At 32.4% G+C, this 23,684-nt stretch overlaps 1 long non-coding RNA gene across 1 annotated transcript in view; it reads left to right on the top strand.

Annotated features, from left to right (window-relative positions):
* Positions 1-459: 459 nt before the first annotated feature.
* The window catches only part of LOC142330597 (uncharacterized), a 93,416-nt gene continuing 70,191 nt past the window's right edge, over positions 460-23,684 (top strand). The window contains exons 1-2 of the long non-coding RNA XR_012757816.1: positions 460-484; positions 14,608-14,660. This is a non-coding gene — a long non-coding RNA (uncharacterized LOC142330597). The remainder of the gene's footprint in view (positions 485-14,607; positions 14,661-23,684) is intronic.

The raw sequence follows: 23,684 nt of genomic DNA on the forward strand, positions 1-23,684 counted from the left end.
CAATAGCCTATTACAAACAATATAATAAAACTTAGAAATAATCGTAAGATTACGTAGTTAGATTTTTAAAAAAAGAAGACAATAGAAATTCTTAATTACAATAAAAGAAACGCTGAACGAAAGTATTTTTCATATTTTGAAACATACGATAAAATGATAGGTTAATGATAGATGTATGGAGTTTAATAAAATACAATTAACCAAAAGTGAGGTTAAGCCTGGACTAATTGAATCATTTCACCCCTTTTATAATGGACTCGCCTGCAAAATTTTAACAGATGTGTTTCTTACTACCACTCTAATTCTTCCCTTGTGTTACGCAATTAATAATAACAGATTTCTTGACCACTGTTGCTCAGATCACGTAATAATATATTATAGATAGCGTTACAGTCGCCTGTAACTAGCAAATTAAGAAAGTAACCTAGTAAGACTGTGCGTAAAACAGTGATAAATCTGGTTTAGTGTTCAACGTCTCTAATTAGTAAGTTTTCTCATGTATTTACTTTATAATTTGTTTCTTATGTATATGCAATTGTATGATTATTTAGCAATTACACTTTTTTATATACCTTATTTATATCAATGAACTGGACTTGTTTTTTAACCGGATTTTTTATTTCTGTTTTTGAAATCTTGAGTTCTGACTAAAAAAAAACTTTAATCTTGGTCACAGAATTCTATATTTATATGTTATGATGAAACTTGAATTCAAAGCAGTAGATTAACTACTTTGAATAGTAGACTAATTATAAAAGTGAAACTAAAAAATGTTATAACTGTAAAGAAATATTTCATGTGTAAGCTTTGAGTTTTGTAAATTTAAGTACCGAATATTAGTTTAAATTTAAAATATCTAACATATTTAAATTCTCGTTACCGTAAATAACTGTACTGTTTTGCTTACGTCTTAGTAAATAACGTCTTGGTGAAACGTTAAACTTGTAATCATTATTAAATTTATTATTCCAACAAATAATTTCCGTCTGAAATATAATGCACACGCGCGTATACAACACACACACACACACACACACACTCAGTAGTGTAATCATAGAATAATGAAATTTCGTGTTGTACATTTCCACTGAGGGAAGTGTTGTTAGGCTTTGCTGTCATTCCCTAAGTAGCCACACTAACCTGACTTATTCGATTATAATCTACAACTGGTAGGTATGTAACATATCTTTTTGCGGCCAGGAAGTGAGAATATACTTAATCGTGTGAACTACGTATTTTTTCTCGTTCATTCTGCTTGTCTGCAGTTATAATCCTTTCTTTTTTACACTATTGTATAAAAAAACACACATGCGCATGCACCCACTCATACCTCTAATTAATATTAAATTCAGATATATTTAATTAAAAATAATCAATGATATTTTAAATATACATAGTGATTTGGGGAAAAGGTTTAACTGATTAATTCGAAAATGTTTATTAATAAATTACGTTAAAACTAATTATTTTTTTTCTTTTAAATTTTGATAAATTTTCACTTTACTTATCATTAGCCTATTTTCTTTAGAGCTCTCTTTTTCTGTTTAGCCTTCGGAAAAACCGTAAGGTATTAAAGAATGTTGGAATCCACGATCTAGTATTCAAATCCGTACAAAAGTACCTCCGTTTACTGTGATTTGAACCTTAAACCTTCTCGACTTCGAAATCAATTGATTTGTGATGACGAGTTAACCACTAGGCCAGCCCGGTGGGCTAGCCACGTTATCTTTTTCTTTACTTTTGCATATCTCATTTCTAATTAATGTTCTTTTAGATTCTTTTTCTTTTTTATATTTTAGTCATTCATCTTTTTCATGCCCTTTTCCATTTTCTTAGCTTTTCTGATTACACAGTTGGTTTTTTGTGTAATATTTTCAATTATCGCTTACTAGGTTAAATCAGTGACTACGTCGTATTGCTTTATTTCATAAAAGGAAAATAAAGTTTATTAACTTATTACTTGTCCCAGTATTTCTTATAGCAGAATGTAAAACACCTTGAGATATAAGTGTTGTTTCTTTGAGAGTAAAGATGATCGCTATTCAAACAGTTACTACTGTAAATGTAAATAAAAAAAAAATAATTTATACGGAGTATTCCGGACGTATTCTTCGAACTTCGGATACTGACTCAGGACACTAAAATGAGCAAAAATATTCGGTACTTATGGGTTATACCGGGACCCCTACTAAAATCTAAATGATATTTGGTTAGGTTATATTGATATACGTGCGCGATTCGTCATTATTCGGAATCAACATAATATAATCAAACATAATCTACGCTCGCTTCGCTCGCTAACCTCGTCTGATTAACGTTAAAAATAAAATAAATTTATTGCGGCAAATTGATGAAGAAAGAAGCGTTTGGAAAAATATAGTTACAAGAAGAGACAGACTTATAAGCCACATATTAACGCATCCTGGAATAGTCGCTTTGATATTGGAGGGACAGATAGATGGGAAAAATTGTGCAGGCAGGCGACGCTTGGAATAGGTATAACACATTTTTAGGGTTGTAGGATGTACGGAGTATACCGAAATGAAACGCCTGGCAATAGTTAGGGAATCTTGGAGAGCTGCATCAAACCAGTCAAATGACTGAAGACAAAATTTTATTCAGTAGGGGTCTCGTATAACTGATAAGTACCAAAAGTTCATTTCGACATAAGTCTTATTTTGCTTTGTTTTCCTTCTAGACGCCATTTTGTGATTTTCAACAAAAAAATATATTTCTTAGAAACAGTTAAGCCTAATTTAATTAAATTTGGCACATCTAATACTAGCGGCTTATTCTACTAAGTAACAAATTTTGAAAACGCCAACTTCGAAAACTTCAAAATGGTGGCCATCTTATTTTTTTTTTAATTTTTAACATCTTTATAATTATTTATTTGTTCAAATTTCTACTTATTACAAAATTTATTAAGCATTTTATTTTGAACAAAATTATACTTTATTTATAAAAATCCGTTGGTAAACAATCGAGTTATTGCAGATTATTAACCCGCAGTAGGCTTGCGCACCGTAATGAAGCTGATAATTTTTTGCCTGTTTTTATTTCCTTCATTAAAGTAATAAAAATTATTAATAATAAATAATAATAGTAGTGAATTAATAAAAATTATATCGCTTTACTTAGAATCATTGAATTAAATAAACGAAACAAATATTATATTTAAATAAAATTATAAATATTTTAAATTAAGTTGTATGTGTAAGCCGTGGATCAGAAACAACCTACAACTTTTTTTTGGAGGGGAGCTTTAACCTCTGGGACTTAGGTATTGTTTCAGAGGATGAGATATATGATTTATAGCGTGTGTGAAAATGCCATGCCTGACTGGGATTCGAACCCGGGACCTCCGGATGAAAAGCTCCGGGTTCTACCCGAGTGTGAAACAACATATAGCTGTCAGCTTTATTTTTATTTTATTTTATTTTAATTCATTTTATTTTAGTAATAAATTATGATGCAACGATGTGTGTAATAATGATTTTTCATTTGATAAGTAAACGAATTAGATAATAAAATTACGATTATAAAGATATTAATTTTTTTCATTTTTTATCTTTAAATTTTAAAGTCTTTGAGGTCAAAATCTGTTATATGCACACAACGCTTCCGTTAGTTAGTTCTTAGATGGCGCTACTGAAACGCTATATTGAAATAAGAAAATAAATAAATATAATCTAACCAGACTTAATCTACGCTCGCTTCGCTCGCTAACCCTGACTAGCGAGCGTAGGCTAACTTTGGTTAGATTATATTTATAATTTTTTTATTTATTTTCTTATTTCAATATCGCGTCTCAGGAGCGCCATCGAAGAACTAACTACAGAAGCGTTCCGGGCATATAACGGATTTTGACCGTCTTTGAAAATGCTGGGAAACAACTCTTCAAAAATATATATATGTATCAATACATCTAAACGATCAATGACAAAAAGTGTTATTTCTCAGGATTATATAGGATATACTTTTTTATAATACGACTGTACTCGTACAGTCTGTATAATACTGTACTCTTTTCTATTGTATTGAATGAGCTTACGGTGTTGTAAATTATTTTTAAGACATTATATACTTTTTATACGGTTTATACGTGCGAATAACTTAGCCCGATTTCTTTTTATAATAATAGTAATAATAATAATACGATACTGAATAGTTTTTAAGTGAAACTGAATAAGTGTGAACAAAAACAGAAGAAATATAAGGGTTGTAAAATATATTATTCGAGTGTATTCAATTGATAAAATTAATTCTTATAAGAAGAAATTTTTATTTGATATCCTGGCCTCTTCTTATTTTTATAACGTAATCTATAGTTTCATATGTAGTTTAAGCATTCTCATCTTTCCATCTGATTAATCATTTTTCATATGTTCTTTATTGTTTTTTTTTATTATAAATTATTATTTCGTGTTGAAACTAGTTACGTAGTGCAATTTTTAATATTATATTACGTGAGTGAAAGTAGAGCGCATCATCATTAAAAAAAAAGAAGTAATCAAGCCGTCGTCTTCGTTTTATGTTTATCTTTGCATCTTCTGTTTGTACTACACTCTCCTCTTCATCATCTACGTACGTTTGACTGATGTTAAAATGTTATAATATTACAGTTATGCTTTTTCTTCATTAATCATTTTTCGAATTTATTATTATTATTATTATTACTATTATTGTACCACGCCCCTTTATTATTACCTACTATTTTATCATACTTAATCGGCTATAAATACTATAACCTATTTTCGTTTTTATATATTTTAAAACAGGTAATCGTAATTATTATCGTTAATATTATGATAAAGTTTACATATTAATAATTAATAACGAGAACGTGATTTAAAATTCATATTTTTCCCGTCATCATATGGTATTTGCCTTGAGGCAGGTCCTTCACTCTATTCTTAAATGAACTTTTGAGTTATTGACAGCTTCCATTTCTTTTTAAATTGTTTCCTTTCTGGTCTTTGATTTGTTGTTCCATTTACTTATCCTACTAGCACTGTTTTAATTAACCTTTCTCTTTATCGATTTATCCTAGACAGTTAGCTTTCCTTTTCCAGATAATTTTGCGTCGCTTTCTTTATTACTGTATTTCATTTTTTGTACCTCAGATCTCTTCTGTACCTATATTTCAAATTCCTCCTGTTATTCTTATTTTTCTTAATATCCACTAGAAAAAAGGTATTACACGTGATTTTGTTAAATAAATAACTTTTGTGAATTTAGCGTACCAATAACGAAAAGCTTCGAAATCCTGAAACTTTTTACTTGTTTCTTGAGTTGTGATTTTTTAACCCGGTTCTAACCCCAATGTTTTCGATTTTATCCCCAAAACACAAATATCATTTTAGACAAATCGTTCGAGCCAACGCATCATGCTTTTTTGTAATTTTTTATTTTTTTTAATTTACAGTGTTGCGGAGAAATACCGTTTACGTACCCCCCACAAAGTGGGGGAGTGTCGGACTCGTATAGGTTCGGCTAGATGTTGTTATCAGAACCTATGTGTGCCCGTACCCTACCGACTAAAACTCCTATTTCACCGTATCTCGCCACCCGAGGCCGGATCAACAGTCAAGCGTAGCACAACCTCGGGAGTGTCTTTTGGGCTCAGGCGATCAAGAGTCCCCGTGCCTCATCACCGGCACCCATCCGCTCAGATGCAGACGAGTGATGGCTCTGCAGAGGGCTGTCCTTCACCCCTTCGCTCTCTGTTTAATTTACGTCTTGTGGTCTTCCTAACCGCCAGTAGTGTATGTTACACTTTGACGCTGTTTTGTGGAGGTTATCCCTCATCTCTTGTGATTCCGTCCTCTCTGCTTTTGGTTGTGAATACATGTGTTACGTATCTCACCACGGTGTTAAATTTATCTCTGCTGCTTAACATCACCTGTATTATCGTGTCGGTTGTTATAGGTTTGGTGACGTTGACGCATCTGCTCCGTTCACCTTCCCAGTACCTACATTCGAACATGGCGTGCTCTGGGGTATCGGTCTTTCCGCAGTATCGACATAGTGCGTCATCTGCTCTTCTCCTACCGTGGAGGTAGGTTCGGAACATGCCGTGGCCCGTCAGTAGTCGGGTCAACCGGTAGTTCAAGTCCCCGAACTTCCGGTTGACCCCTCTTATTAATTGACCCCTTATTAGTTGACCCCTCTTATTAGTTGACCTCTTATTAGTTGACCCCTCTTATTAACCTCTGACGGTTCGACCTCTCTTATTAATTGGTGGGTCCATCTTCCAGTTGTCGATCGGTCCCACCGTTCCGTGTTTTTTTATTGGAGAGATGTTACGTAACGTTCCACAATTAATATTTTACAAAATGCTTCTTAATCCTTTAACATTTTAACTCTTTCTATTTAAATGCTTCCTTAATCATCAGCATTCCTGTGGTTTTTTTGTTTTCATTTTTGGAATTTACTGTTAATATAATACTTAAACAATCGTTTGTTTTACTCGTTTAATTATTCTTTATTTTGTTTATTCGTATCATTTTAATTTTTCTTGTCGATTCCTGTCTAATATTTGATCGCCACAATCTGTCATGCTGCTTCCTTCCCGGTAATACTAACGGGAAATGATTTTACTTCCGGAACATTTAACAGAAGAAGATTGGCTCGTGATGCTAAAACTTGCAGATCATCGGGCAGATTAGTCACTTCTTAACAGGAAGAGGAGATATTTTTATGCTGCACATAAATCCGGTGATCGGCAAAGTTATTCTTTTTTTAATCTAATAGGGTTTTTCTACATTAAAATAGAATTTTTTTAACGTAAATTTATTCTGGTATTTCTATCTTGAATAAAATTCCCGAGGGACTGTTAGCGGGATGATTGTCTGTCGTCTGGAGAAGATTTTTAGCTGTCCTCTGGATAAGGTTGTTTTGTTCTATTGTAGTCAAATAAAAATTATTTAACGGTCAGGACTTAAATTAGATTTAGATGGCAATAATCGACTTACTTTGAGGTACGGCTTCTTTTTATAGCCTTTTGGGAAGGAAAAATAATTTTTGGAAGAGCCAACCCTTCAAACCACATTAAGAGCAACGTTTTAAGTTAATGCTATAGTTCCTCAGTATTAAATCGCCCTTTTTCTACACCATCCCTTTTAAGAATCCTTGATCCATTTTTTCTAGTTTTAGAATTCTGGTTTAGATCGTATTCTGTTTGATCCACGTTAAGGATGCCAGAATTTGTAGATGTATTGTGATCTGTAGAACTCATGGTTATCTGCAAGGGAAGGGGGTCGGTCTATCTACGGACTAATCTGCTCACTTGAGGTTGCATATAAGCATAACTGGTGAATTAAAGCCTGCTGTTTCATAAAATCTAATCCTTTATAAAATTTGAAATACCGATCACATATAAGATACGTTTTACTGTTAATATTACGATTATATTTTTGAAGGTCATATAGAAATTAAAATTCATGAGGTTGTTGGAATGCGGTTCACTATAACTTCTACTTGGGTATGTCGACATACTGTAGATAGAATCTTTTTATACGGCATTTATAAGCTCGTCATTACGATTGCTATTCTAGTCATCAATGTCAATCAAGAGGCCGGTCTTTTTATATCGGAGAATAGTGAAATTATATTTAAGTTTTTATCCATCTGGCTGCAACGATCCTAACTGGGATTAACGACTGCATTATATATACAGTACATTTATCTAATATACAATAGTATATGATTTGAGAAGTGAAACAAAAACTGGCCCTAATTACACGTTTTCCAGTTAATTTAAATGCTTTATAAGTTGTATTTTATGTCCAAAAAAAGTTTCGATCTGTTTTATCAGTTGCGTACTAATTTTTCTGTCAGCGGTAAGAAAATTTATCTTGATTTTCAAGCGCTTATAATGTTTTATGCGATATTGAGATTTATTTACAAATGTTTTAAGCGACCTTTTTAATAATGTTTTACTATTCTTAAATGAATCGTTTACTTATTGTTGTTAATTAATTTAGATAAGAATGAATTTCGTGATAAGGAAGTAAATATTGTTAGCTTTTTTTTTTGTTTCGTAACCAAGCTTTTAAATACAAAGTGTAGTATCGAAAGAGTAAGGAGAAGCAGAGACAGAAAAGTGGGGAGTCATCGCTGTTTAACGGCATCTAAGTTAATTAGTAACTGTATTACGCAGTCGGTTCTAGTCGTCTTGTTAAGTACAAAAAAAGAAACATACCATTAATGGTTAAAAGTTAACGTCACAGCAGTTGTTCACCGCTACTATAGCCATTCACTCGAACGAACGGCAACCAGTTGTAACTTGCCGATCAAGTACATGAACAGAGAATACTTCATTTGTCTCTGTTCTTTAATAAACTTTTTTTGCGCATGTGTTGTCTACGACCATATTTCAAACGTATAGTAGCCGTTATGTTTAACAATGAATTTCACCAGCACACATAAAACGGACGTTCGTATGTACATAAAAAGAAAAAAAAAGTTGCGTTTACGAACGTCTTTATACCAGGAAATGAGACGTAAGTATAAAATAAATTTACGTTTAGTATCTTCTTACACATAAATTATAAATAAAAATATTTCATAATTAACGTTTACGTAACAATGCGTGAATTTAAAAAAAAAACGTACTGTGTAATTAAACATAACATTATTTACGGCACTTTTTGTTTCTAATTATTAGGTTTTGAAATATTATAAAAGTAGATGTTAATTTTCTAATTTCTTTTATTTGTACGGTATTTATTTTTTGTCGTATGTCATTTGACTGGTCTGATGCAGTTTTCCGATCTGTGATATATTTGAAAAGTTTCATACTTTGGTGTTAAAGTACGGCAACTCTTTTAATAAATTTCTAACCGTTAAACAGAGAAATAATAAATTTATCAAATGCTTTTACCTCGAAAAGATCTTTTTTTTTATGAGGCCACTAAAATTAAACCATCCCGGATGTGGTAACTTAACAAATTCAAATGGAAGCGGTAGGATAGTAACATATAATTTTATAGAGGATTGAAAAAAGATTTGATGTAAAAAAAAAATTGGTTTACAAACATGTTGGCCATTTAATGTTTTTGTAAGGTAGTTTCATAAGTGATTTACGGTACCTTTTAAATAACTGTTCAACAGTGAAAAGCAAAAATAAGATTTAACAAGTGTATCTACCTCAAAGGGTTCTATTTTTTCTTTTTCTTCTTCTTCTTGTAGGCGGGTGTTTACAGCTATAAAGGCCATCATCTCTCACGTCCCAATCGCTAAACTCTTCTATCCCGCCAACTTTTCTCCTCCGAATTCCTTCTCTCCGTCGCTTTTATCATTTCAGAATCCACTGTTTTGGAGGTCGTCCACATTTCCTCCTCTCTCCTGGAGTCCATTCCAACATCCTCCATTCTCCGAATATTCCCGTACTATTGTAGTCTTCTTCTCTCCAAAACATCAGTCACAGTACCGGTTATTCCGATTCTTCTTCTGATCTCCTTATTTCTCACGCACCGCATTCTAGGAACTGCACAATTCCTGTGCAACAAATCCATCTCCACAGGCGATAACCTGCCCTCTTCTCTTTTTCTAATTTCCCAATCTTCTGACCTTTATAATAAAATGCTCTCGATAATAGTCAGTTCCTTTCCGTATCCCTTAAGACCACCGCAACGAATTGCAATTTTGGATAACCATCCGCCCCAAAGCTATACGATGAATTATATCTTTTACACTATATCCTTCCTGTGATAATATAGTGCCAAGGTACTTAAATTCCTCACGCGCCTTGATGATATTCTCATCTATGTTCAAGTCATCTCCTTTTTCATCAGCCGCTTGATACTTCGTCTTACTGAAATTTATCTTCAAGTTTCTGTCACCAAGCCGTCACTGCTAAAAGTGCATGGTTTACCTCCAATCATCACACAATCTACTCGTGAAATCCCCCGTCACTTCTAGTTTGTCCTTAATGGTTACATAAAATACACTTCACCGTGTTATGATTTACTTGTATTTCATCTGTAAGTTTAATATTCTCTTAAGACCATTTTCCTACTTCTATACAGTGTTGTGCCTTTCTTAATGAATTCTTAAGCATATAATGTTACATTGATCATTAACTTAAGACTCCTTACTTATAAAAAAATTTAAAGTACAAAAAACATGGGGACGAGGAAGAACTTTCTTGTCAGTATCAGATCACTAGAAAACAGTGCTAACAGGAGTCTGCTATTACAGTCAGATAATTTAAACACTGCCTGAAACTTATACATTTAATTACGATCAGGGATTTCATTGTAACTTTATAAATTCTCTCCTTTTCCTGTTTAGCCTCCGGGAATTATCGTTCAGGTATTACTTCAGAGGATGAATGAGGATGATGTACGAGTGTAAGTGAAGTGTAGTCTTGTACAGTCTCAGTTCGACCACTCCTGAGATGCGTGGTTAATTGAAACCCAACCACCAAAGAACACCGGTATTCACATCTAGTATTCAAATCCGTGTAAAAATAACTGACTTTACTAGAACTTGAACGCTGGAATTCTCCACTACCAAATCAACTGATTTGGGAAGATGCGTTCACCACTAGAGCAACCCGGTGGGTTTTACTGGGACTCCTATTCCCTTTGAGTTCACCCGTTTGTCGAGAGTAAGTTAACAACCGATGGAATAATCATGTTATTACGGTATTAATAATAATTCGTAACGAAATTAATTATACTATTATTGCAATTCATTAGACCAGTAAGGAAACTTATTAGTTTAATTATAAATTAACTTATATGGTCGCTGTATTTTATTTGTACGTATAATGTATCGTTAGATTACAATTTCATGCTTGTTGAACAGTGCACTCATGAGAATTATTAAATAAATAGTAGGGCTATTATTATCCTCTTGTTTTTACTGCATGACTGAAAATTATAGCATTTTAAATTATAAAGCACCATGTTATATAATTTCATTATTAGTATTGTTCGCTTAACTTAACGGAATATTAAAATGATCGTCTTGAATACTGTATTTTTGAATTTATGTTTTTAAATAATATTTTATTAACTTTTACAGTAAAATAGAGGTATAAATCTGATGATAAGTAAAGAAATCACCATTACGCAATCATACCCGATTAAATTTTTTATAAATTGCCAAATTAATAATAATCTAGCTGATAATTAATGTGAAGCATTGTATTCTAACCTAGAAAAATTAAATTAATTAATTTAAAAAATGTAATTACTATTTTCTCGGATAAATTTCAGGAAGAATCTTAAGCTTATGTTATCTTTAGGTACTTCATTCATTAACCTCTTAATACACTGTAGTTGAACAGGAAACCGGATCTCTGAATAGATCCACAGATCTCTTCAACTAGATCGCATCGAAGATGTAACGCTTTTACATAACCTGGCATCTTCAGCGTAATCCTAACAGGGTCAGAATTTTTTTTTTTTGGTTTGTCTTGTATTTCTCCCACCATCACCCCATTCGGTCGCTCTAAAGCATAAGACCGAATGTCCGTACCACAAACGGCTACTGTGCCTCAAAACGGTTTAGCGACCAATATCCTAATTAGCTCCTAGAGCTTACCTAACTGCGTGAGCGGAATGAGCGTGGTGCAGTACACCACTCGCTTGCGTGTCCCACCGCTCACTGGTCATATATTGACCCACCGGGTTGGTCTAGTGGTGAACGCGTCTTCCCAAATCAGCTGATTTGGAAGTCGAGAGTTCCATCGTTCAAATCCTAGTAAAGCCAGCTATTTTTACACGGATTTGAATACCAGATTGTGGATACCGGTGTTCTTTGGTGGTTGGGTTTTAATTAACCACACATTTCAGGAACGGTCGAACTGAGAATGTACAAGACTACACTTCATTTACACTCATACATATCATCCTCTGAAGTATTATCTAAACGGTAGTTACCGGAGGCTAAACAGGAAAGAAAGAAAATTACGTTAAATATATTACTAAAATGGGTAGGAGCACACCCCGTCTACATACTAAAATATATGACTTGTCAATAAATTAAAATTTATTCCGTCAAGAACGGAGATTCGCTGCCACGCCTAAGTCGCTGAATGTCAGCAGTACCTATTTCGTTTTGACCGACTTTCTCATCGGTTAAATATAGCACTTGGAGCTATATTTGATCGATGGCAAGCTATTTCTCGAGGGTAGCTTCCTATAGCAAGCGATAGGAGTCTTATATCCCTTAAACTACTGATGCCGATTGAACAAAGCAACGGCATCAAGGAACTCCCACACGGTCCGACAATACGGCTTACCGCCACATTGACTCGCCGCTTATGAGTGATTTTTTACTAGGAAAGATTTTTAGATTTAATGTAAACGTTGAGAGCATTCAACGACGTCGTTGACAGCTTTTTAAAAACTAATAACACTGTACGGTTTCAGTGTTACCGAGTTCGATATTTTTGTGCCAAGTAGTATATTCTAGTATGTATCGAAATCGTTTGATTCCTGTTTTTCTCACTCCGTTATCTTTCTTTCTCTGTTTCGCCTATTTCTTTTTTCTTTCTCTTTCTTTTAGTTTTGTTCTATGACTTTTTCTTCAACCCGTCTTCATTCACTCGGAACGGGATCGTGATAACTCATCCATTCATTATTACTTAACGTGTACTACGCTTTGTACGTATTATATTTGTAATAAGATAATTCTTGTTTTGTTATTACTAAACTGAAATTATTTATCCTTATTACATTCTTGTACAGTATCTTCCTTTCTCCACTCTGATTATTATGAGGTGAAAACACTTTAATAGCTTATTCATTTTCCATACTTCTAATAATTGTTTGATCGGTCGTTGTAATATCGATTACATTCTAAAAGGTATTGTCGATGTTAATAATTAAGCACTTCAAGTACAGTATTATAGAAATATCATCGTTATTGTAATAAATAAATATACAATTTTTAAATAGATAATTTAGATTTTATTAAGAAATCTTTTCTTAGAAATTATACTGATTTTCTGTTGTTTGATAATATTTTATTTCAGATCTATTGCGAAAGAGAATGAAGAGATGGCTCTTTAATTCGTCTTTTTTTAGTGAAATACATTAAATAATAGTTTAATTGACGATGTTCGTTAAATAAATAGATTACACAGGAAATTTAGAAAATTCCCAATTTATTTTCATTTATTGAAAATAAATGTTACTTAAAATGTAATACTAGATGGTCGTTTCGATTGTTAAACTATCATTAGCAGGTCTACCCACCGTTAAATTTTAAATAAAGTTAAAAGATTTCTTTTTTTAGTAGCGGTATTAATCTGTTGATAAATTTTTAAATAATATTAACTTAAAAAAAATTTTCTTCATTTGTGTTTATCGAGTACATTATTTTGTTCTCGAATAATATTCATTAACATATTCTAAATTGTGCGCAATCCTCAATTTTTTTTTATTGTTTTTAAAATAAGTTATTGTGACTGAAACAGATAATATACGAAAAATAAAAAATGGCCAATAACTAGAAAAACGGTTAAATTTGGAGAGGCTGTTTTACAAAAAAAAAAAAATATATATATATTTTTGGTAATAAGTAGGGAAAATTTGTATAATGTCTTTTTCAATTGCACACAATCTAGTTAGGTACGTAGTATTAAAAATCTGATATGGACAACACATGACTTCGTTGTACGTCTATTAAATTACATTTACATTGAGAGGTTAAAAATGATTAAAAAATCAATATAATTAAATTTAAAAAAAGAGTAAAAAAAAAAGGGAGATGAAGTCTAATTCGAACCGATGTGCCTTTCCCTTCTAAGATCCAAATATTTCATTAATTAAAATTTCAGTTGGCTATAACTCTGGAACCAATGAAAATGAGTACCGCTTATAATATATCGTTGAAAAACTCTCAATGAGTGCTTATTACTGCAGTTAAGAAAACATCCAAAATCCAAATTGTTTTTGATTTTGGGCTTTTTTTGGATACTTCTGATTCAGCCGATTGCAATCAAAAAGGGAGGCGCAGATTTTACAACAGTCCTAAATCAAAAATTTCAACATCCTACGGCTAATCCTTTTTGAGTTAATGCGAGATACATCATACGGACGTACACACGTCAACGACGAAACTAGTCAAAATGAATTCAAGGATGGTCAAAATGGATATTTCTGTTGAAATCTGAAAATCGAAATATTTTGCGATTACAATACTTCGTACAAGGAAGTAAAAAGTGGCCGATAATTGTAAAAACGGTTAAATTTGAAGATGCCATTATTAAAAAAAAATTATTTTTTTGGCAATAAGTAGGGAAAATTTGTGTAACATTTTTTTGGTTTCTCCCAATCTAGTTAGGTAGATAGTATTAAAAAAGAATAATTTCCTTTATTTCCCTTTCTGGAATTTCATTATTGTTAAATTGAACTGCAAAGATTTGTGATTGAGAAATTCAGTCACCTTTGATTTTTTTTTGTGGTTTGTACCTATTATAAAATTCTTAACTATTAAAATAATTTTTATATAGTTTATTTTGATAAAAGAATAGTTTTTGTTTTTAACAAAAAATATTATTATTTTTTTTTTTTTTTAGAACAATAATTATTTTGCATTTCGTATCTTATTAAATCATAATAAAAGTTTTTGTTTTTTTTCCAGGTGAGTGACAGTTGTATAAAAAAATTGAAATAACATTGAAGTACAGTTGTGCAGTAAGTTTGAAATTTAATTTAATTATTATTAATTTTTCTTTTTTTTTAGTTAAAACTTAGAATAGTTATTTTTCTTCATATTTTTTTAATTTTGAATTGTTCTTTAACAGCAGTGAAAATCTGTTATGCACTTTTTGGTCCTGTACAAGAAATTTTGAACCAGATCTGTTTTCACTTTGCCGGCTATAGCTCTATAGCTGTTGCAACAGCATAGCTATAACACTCGGCCAAAATTTTGGGAATTAGGATTTTTGTAAATTTCGACGTTTCAAGACCCCTTACAAAAAAAAAGTTTTAATCATTTCCGGAAGATGTTTATAAGTGCGTACGTGTGATGGCATGTATTTTGATTTATATCTCCAAACTCAACATAAATTTTTCGAAAAAGGTTCACAAAATATCATGTATATATGGTGTATTGATGATATTAGATTTCTTTTAAATTTGTAAAAAATAGGGGAGGAGGAGAAGTTTTCCCATTTTTTATTTTTAGTAGTCATATAAAACTGAGGTTTACTTCGATCAAAATATCTATAAGATAAAATTCCAGAGTTTTAAGTCGATTGGATTTTGTGGTGGGGGAAATTCAATATTATTTCTAAATACTTTTTACAACTTCAAAAATTTAAAGTTCTGTCCCCACTTTACGACTTGGGGTTTGATCGATTCGTAATTCAGGGACGACAATGTAGGATGTACTTAATATACCGCCTGATTAAAAAAGGATTTCACAACTTTAAAAACATATAAACATTTATTGATATAATTTACAGGTTCGGTTGAGGTCTGATTTTATGAAAAAATACAGCAAGTTTATCACCCAAACTCACTTTGGTTCTAATTAGCTTCCATTTGTAATGCTTCATACATCCCACCTGAGATCGATTTCATTCCGGACTGTAGCCAGCAAGCCGGGCGTTAATTCGAAGTCTTAGCTCAACAAGATTTACAGGTAAAGACGGCACATAAAGCGGATTTTTAATAAAATCTCCGCAATAAAAATCTAGCGGGATCAAATCTGGGGAACGAGGTGGCCATGCGATTTGTACTTCACGACCGATCCACCTACTTAGGAATCGAGTATTAAGAAAGTTTCGGACTTCCACGCGGTGGTGAGGTGGTGACCCATCTTGATGATAGTAATGGCGTATATCTTGGTCATCGTCGTCTAACTAAGAAATTAGAAAATTTTGAAGCTTGTCCACACAAACATTTACGGTTACCTCCTGGAAGAAGAACGTACCGTACAGTCTTTTTTTGCTTAGGTAGTTATGAGTGTTCCCTTGCCGGTGATTTGAAACGTTGATTCGCCGCTAAAAATTACATCGTCTAAAAATATATCGTTGTTTGCAATTTTATCTATCATTTTCACACAAAATACAGCCGAGTAACTTTGTCGTCATCCATAATGCGTTAAACGACGGTAAGTTTGTTTGGCTTCAAGTACGAACGTTTACGTAATATGCACCAAACAGTCGTTTGTGGAATGTCAGTCTCATGTGACACGCACGTCTACTTGATTTCTTCGGATCACGAGCAAAGCTTTCTCGAGTTCTTCCAGAACAGCTTTTGGGACGCTTGAGCGTCCTGGTGATCTCGTATGTTTAATAGAACAACCTCTCTCAAAGAAGGTTTGATGCCAAAAGTAAATTGTATGCATACTGGGTGGCTTCCTACCGTACTCTCTATGAAAATTAGGTTGAACTGCAGTTTCTGACTGCAAATCGTGAAATTAAAACACCCAGCGAGTACGTTTCGGACCAGTAAATCTATCCGTTTTTAACAAAACTGGTGACAACGCCGGTGGCCGAATTCGTTACTAATGAACTACACGAGTCAAACCTCGATGTGTTTTACTATGAAATGAGATCTCAACCTTATATGTATGTTATCTAAAGACATTTTTACAAGTTGTGAAGTCCTTTTTGAATCACTAGGTTCTATATCAAGATAGGTCAAATTAGGACTATACTGGGAATTTAATCAAATTCGGTTGGTCAGTTCAGACGTGATGAACTAACAAAAAATCTTTCATTATTATTATTATTATTATTATTATTATTATTCCGCGTATCGGACGGTCTCCGAGCCTGCAGTACTTGTGGTCGCCGGCGTCATACCCACTGTTATTTTGGCAAGGGAGCGCCAGGTGATCTACAGGAGGCGACGGACAGGCGAAGACCGGGAGACCATTGCCAACCAGGAACGCACTCGCACGTTCCTCGCACGGCAAGAGACCTAGGACCACGAGACCAGAGGACGATGGACCGCAAGGCTTATCTCTCTGGTCAGACCGTTAACGGAGCGACGGCACGGAGAGGTAGAGTACTACATGACCCAATTTTTAACGGGTCACGGGTACTTCCGCTCTTCCCTCCATGTCATAGGGAAAGCGCCGTCCCCCGACTGCCACTATTTCTCCGGTGTACCGGACGACGCTGAGCGCACCTTTTTCAAATGTGCTTGGTGGGCGGCAGATCGAGGGACACTAGAGGCGGATATCGGAGTACTGAACCCTCACAACGTAGTTGCGATGATGCTCCGTGATCTGAGCAGCTGGAAAAGTGTAGCCCGATTCGTCGGCAACATTCTCAGGGCCAAAAAGGTTGACCTGGATTGTCCTGAAAATTATGTAGCACCTAATCAGGCTAGTATAGGAGAACTCGACCGGAAGTAATGTGTTAAACGGTTCCGAGTCGAGTCCTGGTAGAAAGGGAGCTGGTTTTAGTCGGTAGTCTGCTGATAGTGATTGGAAAGTACCATCAGCGGGAACCCGACACTCCCTGAGTAAATGAATTTCCACCTCCCTCCGCAAAAAAAAAACTATTATATATTTTGAAAAATAATTAATTGATTTTTTTTTTTATGTATTCCATTTCTACGAGAAAGATTACGTAAATTCATAATTTAAATTTTGTTGAAGTTCTTCTCTATGTTCCGTCTGTATTCTAAAGAAAGGATGAATAGGGAGGGAGTAAGATGTCGATTGATTACGGACCATTATAAGACATAATCAATCGGGTAAGGAAATTTATTCAAAGCGTAATTCACCGATTTCCTTGGCGGAGTGGTTGTGTCAACCGCTTCTTTCCATCTTTCACCCGGATGACTTAGTAATTTCGTACTACAAGATCTATCAGTAAATCCTTATTGGCCATAAGCCTGCTATTGCTTTATAAATTAAGACAAAATTAAATTGGCGATATCGTAGATTCTGATAGATATTATAACCGTGTTAGTTTGCTGTATGTGTTAATTAATTCTTTTGATTTTCAACATTCATTAAAAAGATCAGTCTTCTACCACATTTGATATTTTAAGGAGGATGATTGCCGTTCATTATAAAGTGATTGAATCTTTAAAAACGTGTACAACGGTTAATGATTTTATGTTCGTCGTACATATTCGACATTAAAAATACAGTACTTTGGATCTTTATTTTATAGATTTTCTCAATATCGGATCTCGGTGTTAAGTCTATAAAAAAAAATAATGGAAATAATAATTTCGTGATAATATATTTTTTACATTTCTGATTTAAAATTTCAATTAAATCTTTACTTTTTCTTACAAAAGAGAAAAATAACTAGGTAAAAATAAACAGTTAATCTTTAATGCATGTTTGTAATGTAAAAAGTATGCAAACTAGTACAATAATCGATTGATCGATATTAAATGGTGAAAGGACTATTCTAGAAAGAAAAAAATCGATATTTTTATAATAATCATACTCAATGTAGAGCTACATCGATGATTATCGTGATTATTGACCCTTGTTTTTACCGTTTAGTGGAAGAAGAAAAGAAAAAAGATAAGTGTGGTCGCAATGGGAACGATCAAAACCATAATATTTTGTCACGCTATGCCGTCATTCAAATCATGGAATTACGGCACACTTTTATATGTAGTACCCTTTACTCTTATAATATTACTACACTAAAATAATGTTTATTGTAACTAAACTGTTGCGTGTCGTTGTAGTTGATTTTCATCTTTTTTTTATTTCTTTTACTTGTTTCTAATTCGTGATTTGTGGCTGTTACAAAACAGTTATGTTTTTCCATCTACTACTATTGTTTTTATTACTGTTTTTTTTTTATCTTTATTTTTGACCAAAAGAGAAACTATAATTTTTAACAGATCGTTTTATATTTGTTTATTTTTTTTGAAAACAATGAAGTTTGGAATTTAAAAAATAGGCGCGTTCCGGGAAAGTCCAACAACTATGGAGTGTTTCTAACGCTTGGCATACACACACAACTTAATTTAAATAGCTACCGTTTTATTTGAATGTAATATTTCTTTCGTTCATTTAATTCAATGATTCTAACTAAAGCGCATACCGTATTTAATTCGCGCGGGTGTGACACTACTAGCGACGACGGTCGGCACTAACTACTATAGTGATGTAATTTCACAACTTACGTAGAACAAATTTCGCTTGTACGGTCGGAAGACTGGTGTAGCCACGAGGCTTAACGCACCAGATACCGAGTAGACCAAGCGATCGAGTTTGAGACCCGGCAGGACCGAGTTACTTTTTTATACTTTAAATACTACTCGTTTATTTAATTCTACCGCTCACCTATGTCGTCATAACATAGCAGACGACTACAACAGCATTTTTTTGGGGTGGGGGTGCAATTTTGCAAAAACCTTTTATTTGAAAATACTATTTTTTATAGTTAAGTTATCTGCCTAAGAAATATATGACCTTAATTAGGTGAATTCTCAAGATAGCAAAGGACCTTGCTCTACAGCATCACTCCCTTGACCTTTGTCAAGGGTATTAAAAAGGCTTAAGTGGAAAATTTAATGGCATCATCGTCCCGTACAGAGAAGTAATCTGACCAAGTTTAGTTAAAATTGGTTCGGTAATACTGGAGATATAAGGTGATTTAGAGGCTGACACCGAAAAAACACACTGCGAATATAAACATCCGGAAATTTTCCATTCGATTTTTTGGGTTCCTTAAGTTTCAAAATGTCAAGATCCGGTAAAAACCGTATCCGCCCAAACTAGACCGATTACAATAATCTCCTTTCTAAAGTTATAGTCCTATAAAAATGGGAAAGTAAAAAGTAATTATGTCGGTTTTATTACGGAGTTCGTTAGAACTTCGTCGGTAAGTGGCGATGAAGTCAACGAACTACGTTTACAGTTCTAAAAAAACGTTTTCAGTGAAATGAAAATGGGGAAAAAATAAGCGTGAAAACATTATATTTCAGTTCAATTAGATTACTAATAAAAAGAATACTTTCAAAAAATATTTCGAATTTTGTTAGACAACGTTTTTTTTTTCCATTTCATAAACCGCGGAACTCGAATATGTTATTATTTTAAGGTGGCTTTACGAATCGTGCCGCTAGATAGCAGTACTTAATAGTACTAGGTAGCGTGCAAAAACTTGATAATGTACTTGAAATAATAAAATTTAAAAGAAAATATACTACAGCTTGTTTTAATAATAAATGCTCTTATGCAGATCAAAGTACTGAAGATGAAAGATTTTTTTTAATTCCCATCACTTCTTTAAAAAAAAAAAAGTATTAGTTTACAAGAGATTATATTAGTTTTATTTAAAAAGGAATAAATAGAACAGAAATAAATCCGATTAGTAAAATCGAATTTAACGATAAAATTCGAGGGTTACACTTACAAAGTAATAAGTGCAATATTACATCACGGATTTTCGATTTGTAAAGGTCATTATACTAGTTTTATTAAAAAAGAAAAAATCCGTATATTTGTGAATTTTTTAAATAAAATTCGGTATCGTGTGTAAAATGAAAGAAAGCCTTTTCCTGTTCCTAGTAGGTTTTTTTTAATAAACGTGTAAATATAAATAATAACGGTAGTTTTCAATGTTACATTTTTAACAGGTTTACCTTCTGTGAATTTATTAGAAATTTTAATAATTTGTTTACTTACCTTACTGCCTGACGTAAAATATTATCACAAATCCTGATTGATGAAAGTTAACCCGTAGGTATTCTGATTTTTAGCCTTCAGGTTTGATTCTAATGAATAACTTTCACATGAACGTTTGGAATTTTAGGAAGGGGAGGTTTTTTGTTACGGGTTTGTGTAGGTATTTGTATTATTATTTGTTATTGGAATCTCTCCGTTTCCTTTCTCATTCTACCTCTGTTTTTTTTTTTTTAATTTTTTTTTTCTTATATTAGTTTATACATTATGATTTCTTCTTAATAATGAGGTTAAGTGTATGAGATAATCGTATGAAGTGGATAAAAACTATGTTGACGACCTTAAAAACAGTTACTGGAATCGATCAGTCTCTCTTTCGATCTTTTTCACCGTCTTTCTCTTTGCTTCATCTTCATTTAACATTACCTTCAAGTTAATGATAACATAGTGTACAACAGCTGTATCTAATTTTACTGTAGAGATATTAAACACAAGAAATATTATCGATTTTAAAATTATGTTTATTGAGGTGATATTACTATAATGTTTTTAGTTTATATATATATATATATGTGTGTGTGTGTGTGTGTGTGTGTGTGTGTTTAAATCTAAGTCTATCAATAGTAGATTTGACTCATTATTATTAAATTTAACATCTTTCACGTAACTGAATTTATTCACTAAAATATTTAAGTACAAAATGCAACTGACGATCAAAAATTAATTGTATGTTTCAGTCAGTACTAAAAAAGAAACTACACGTTCTCTCTAATTACTTGTCAGTTTCTAGACAAAATGGTAACACATCTATTAAGCTTTAAAAAAAAAATAAATATTTTTAATTCCTTGTACGAAAGAAGGAAATATTTTGATCGGGAAAAATTCAGGTTTTCAAATTTCAACGGAAATATTAATTTTGGCCATCCCTGAATCCATTTTGACCAGTACCGGATTTACCTTGGACGAGGCCCCAAGCAAATCGATATTTTTGAGGCCCCCCGGAAGTTCCAATTGCCTATTATCCTACAAAATTTCATTTGATAAACATATAGGTTATGATAACAGAAATAATCAGACACAACCTGATACAATTTTTAATGAATTTTATTGACTTTAATTTTTCGTTTGAGTTTTTAAATAGTATGATTCGAATACGTACCTTGTATCTTTGACTCGAGCAACGAAACAAGATGCTTCAAGAATCTCTGCCGGTTTACACAAAGACGAACAAAACGTTTGACCAAGGCGCCATCTTTTTGTTACGCATGGAAATGACGCGCGGGAAAAAATGGTTTGCATGACAAACCAATTTTAAAATATACTATCATTATAATCTACGCTATAAATATAAATGAAACTTTTACATAATTGAAGATAGCAATTATACTTATGCATAAGTTATAAAAGTAATACGTAAAGTATTATAAATATATTTATTTTTTGTTAATTTTACTTTTATTTTTCAAAATTTTTTACTTCGAAGCCCCTGTCAAAGTGAGGCCTCAAGCAGCTGCTTGTTTTTCTTTATGGTAAATCCGTCACTGATTTTGACAAGTTTCGGTTTGACGTCTGTACTTACATATGTATGTCGCATAACTCAAAAACGATTAGCCGTAAGATGTTGAAATTTTGGATTTAGGGCTGTTGTAACATCTACTTGTGCACCTCCCTTTTTTATTGCAATCAACTGTCCAGAATGAACCAAAACTGTCCAAAAAAGCCCAAAATCCAATTTTCTTGAATTTTGGACTTTTTCTTAACTAAAGTAATAAGTTCTCATCGAGAGCTTTTCAACTTTATGTCACAGTGGTACTTATTTTCATTGGTTCCAAGGTTATAGCCAGATGAAATTTTAATTGATGAAATATTTGGATCTTAAAAGGGGAAGGCAAGTCGGTTCGAATCAGACTTTTATTAACTTTTTGTTAAGACTTTTTGTTTTTAACTTTTTTTTTAGTTTAAATACATTGATTTATTAATAATTTATTAACCTCTGATTGTAAAAACAATTTAGAATAAATAATAATTAAAAAAAAAAATAAATATGAAAAAATATCAAACGTTACTAATGAAATAAAATTTTATGTATTTTCATTTAAAAAAAATGTGTATATGTAATTTAATATGCGTATAAGGAAGTTATGTGGTGCCCACATCAGATTAAAAAAAAAAATCATTTAGCTGTAATAAAATTAAGCCACCGTGTTGGTCTGGTGGCGAACTCGTAATCACAAATCAGCTGATTTCGAAGTCGAAAGTTCTAAGATTCAAATCCTAATAAAGGCAGTTACGTTTGTACGGATTGGAATACAATATAATGGCTTTGGTGGTTGGGTTTCAATTAATCACACATCTCAGGAACGATCGACCTGAGACCGTAAAAGAGTACACTTCATTTACATTCATACCATATCATTCTCTGAAGTAATAACTTTTAACCGTAGTTCCGGAGGCTAAACAGAAAAAAGAGAAAAAGCTATAATAAAATTTATTTAAATGAAACGCTTAAATGTTGATAGTATACAATGTAAAATTGGTCGCCTGTTTAAAACAGACATTTTTATTAAAAATGTTAACACAAGTATGTTGTCTGTAATTCAAGGGAACTTTAGTGCAAAATTTCATAAAAATCTGTTAACACGTTTGGTCGTAATTATATCACATATTCATTAAAAGACAAAATGATGTTGAGATCGCGTTTATAACAGGACCTCGTGCTTCTTTTTATTATTTATTACTAATATTATTTCGATCTCTGGTTTATTAATAAACAAATTAAAAAAACCTCGTTTGGAAAATTTAATACTGTTATTTTTTTAAATCACTTTAATAGACTATTAAATGTTTATTCCATTTAATATGTAAATGATTAATTATAAGATTTTAAATTTATTATTCTAATAAATTAATTGAATTAAGTAATTTAAAAATACTATGTTATAAATTATTAAAATAGTTTTTAATTTTATAAATTCTGTAGATAATTATAATAGTGTATTATTAATTACAAAATAATTGGTATGTAGTGGAATTATATACGATGTGAAATGTTTACCGTGAGAATTTTTCCATCCGATTTTAATTTATAATCTTGT

Source organism: Lycorma delicatula, chromosome 9 (assembly GCF_047948215.1).
Source record: "Lycorma delicatula isolate Av1 chromosome 9, ASM4794821v1, whole genome shotgun sequence".
Taxonomy (NCBI): domain Eukaryota; kingdom Metazoa; phylum Arthropoda; class Insecta; order Hemiptera; family Fulgoridae; genus Lycorma; species Lycorma delicatula.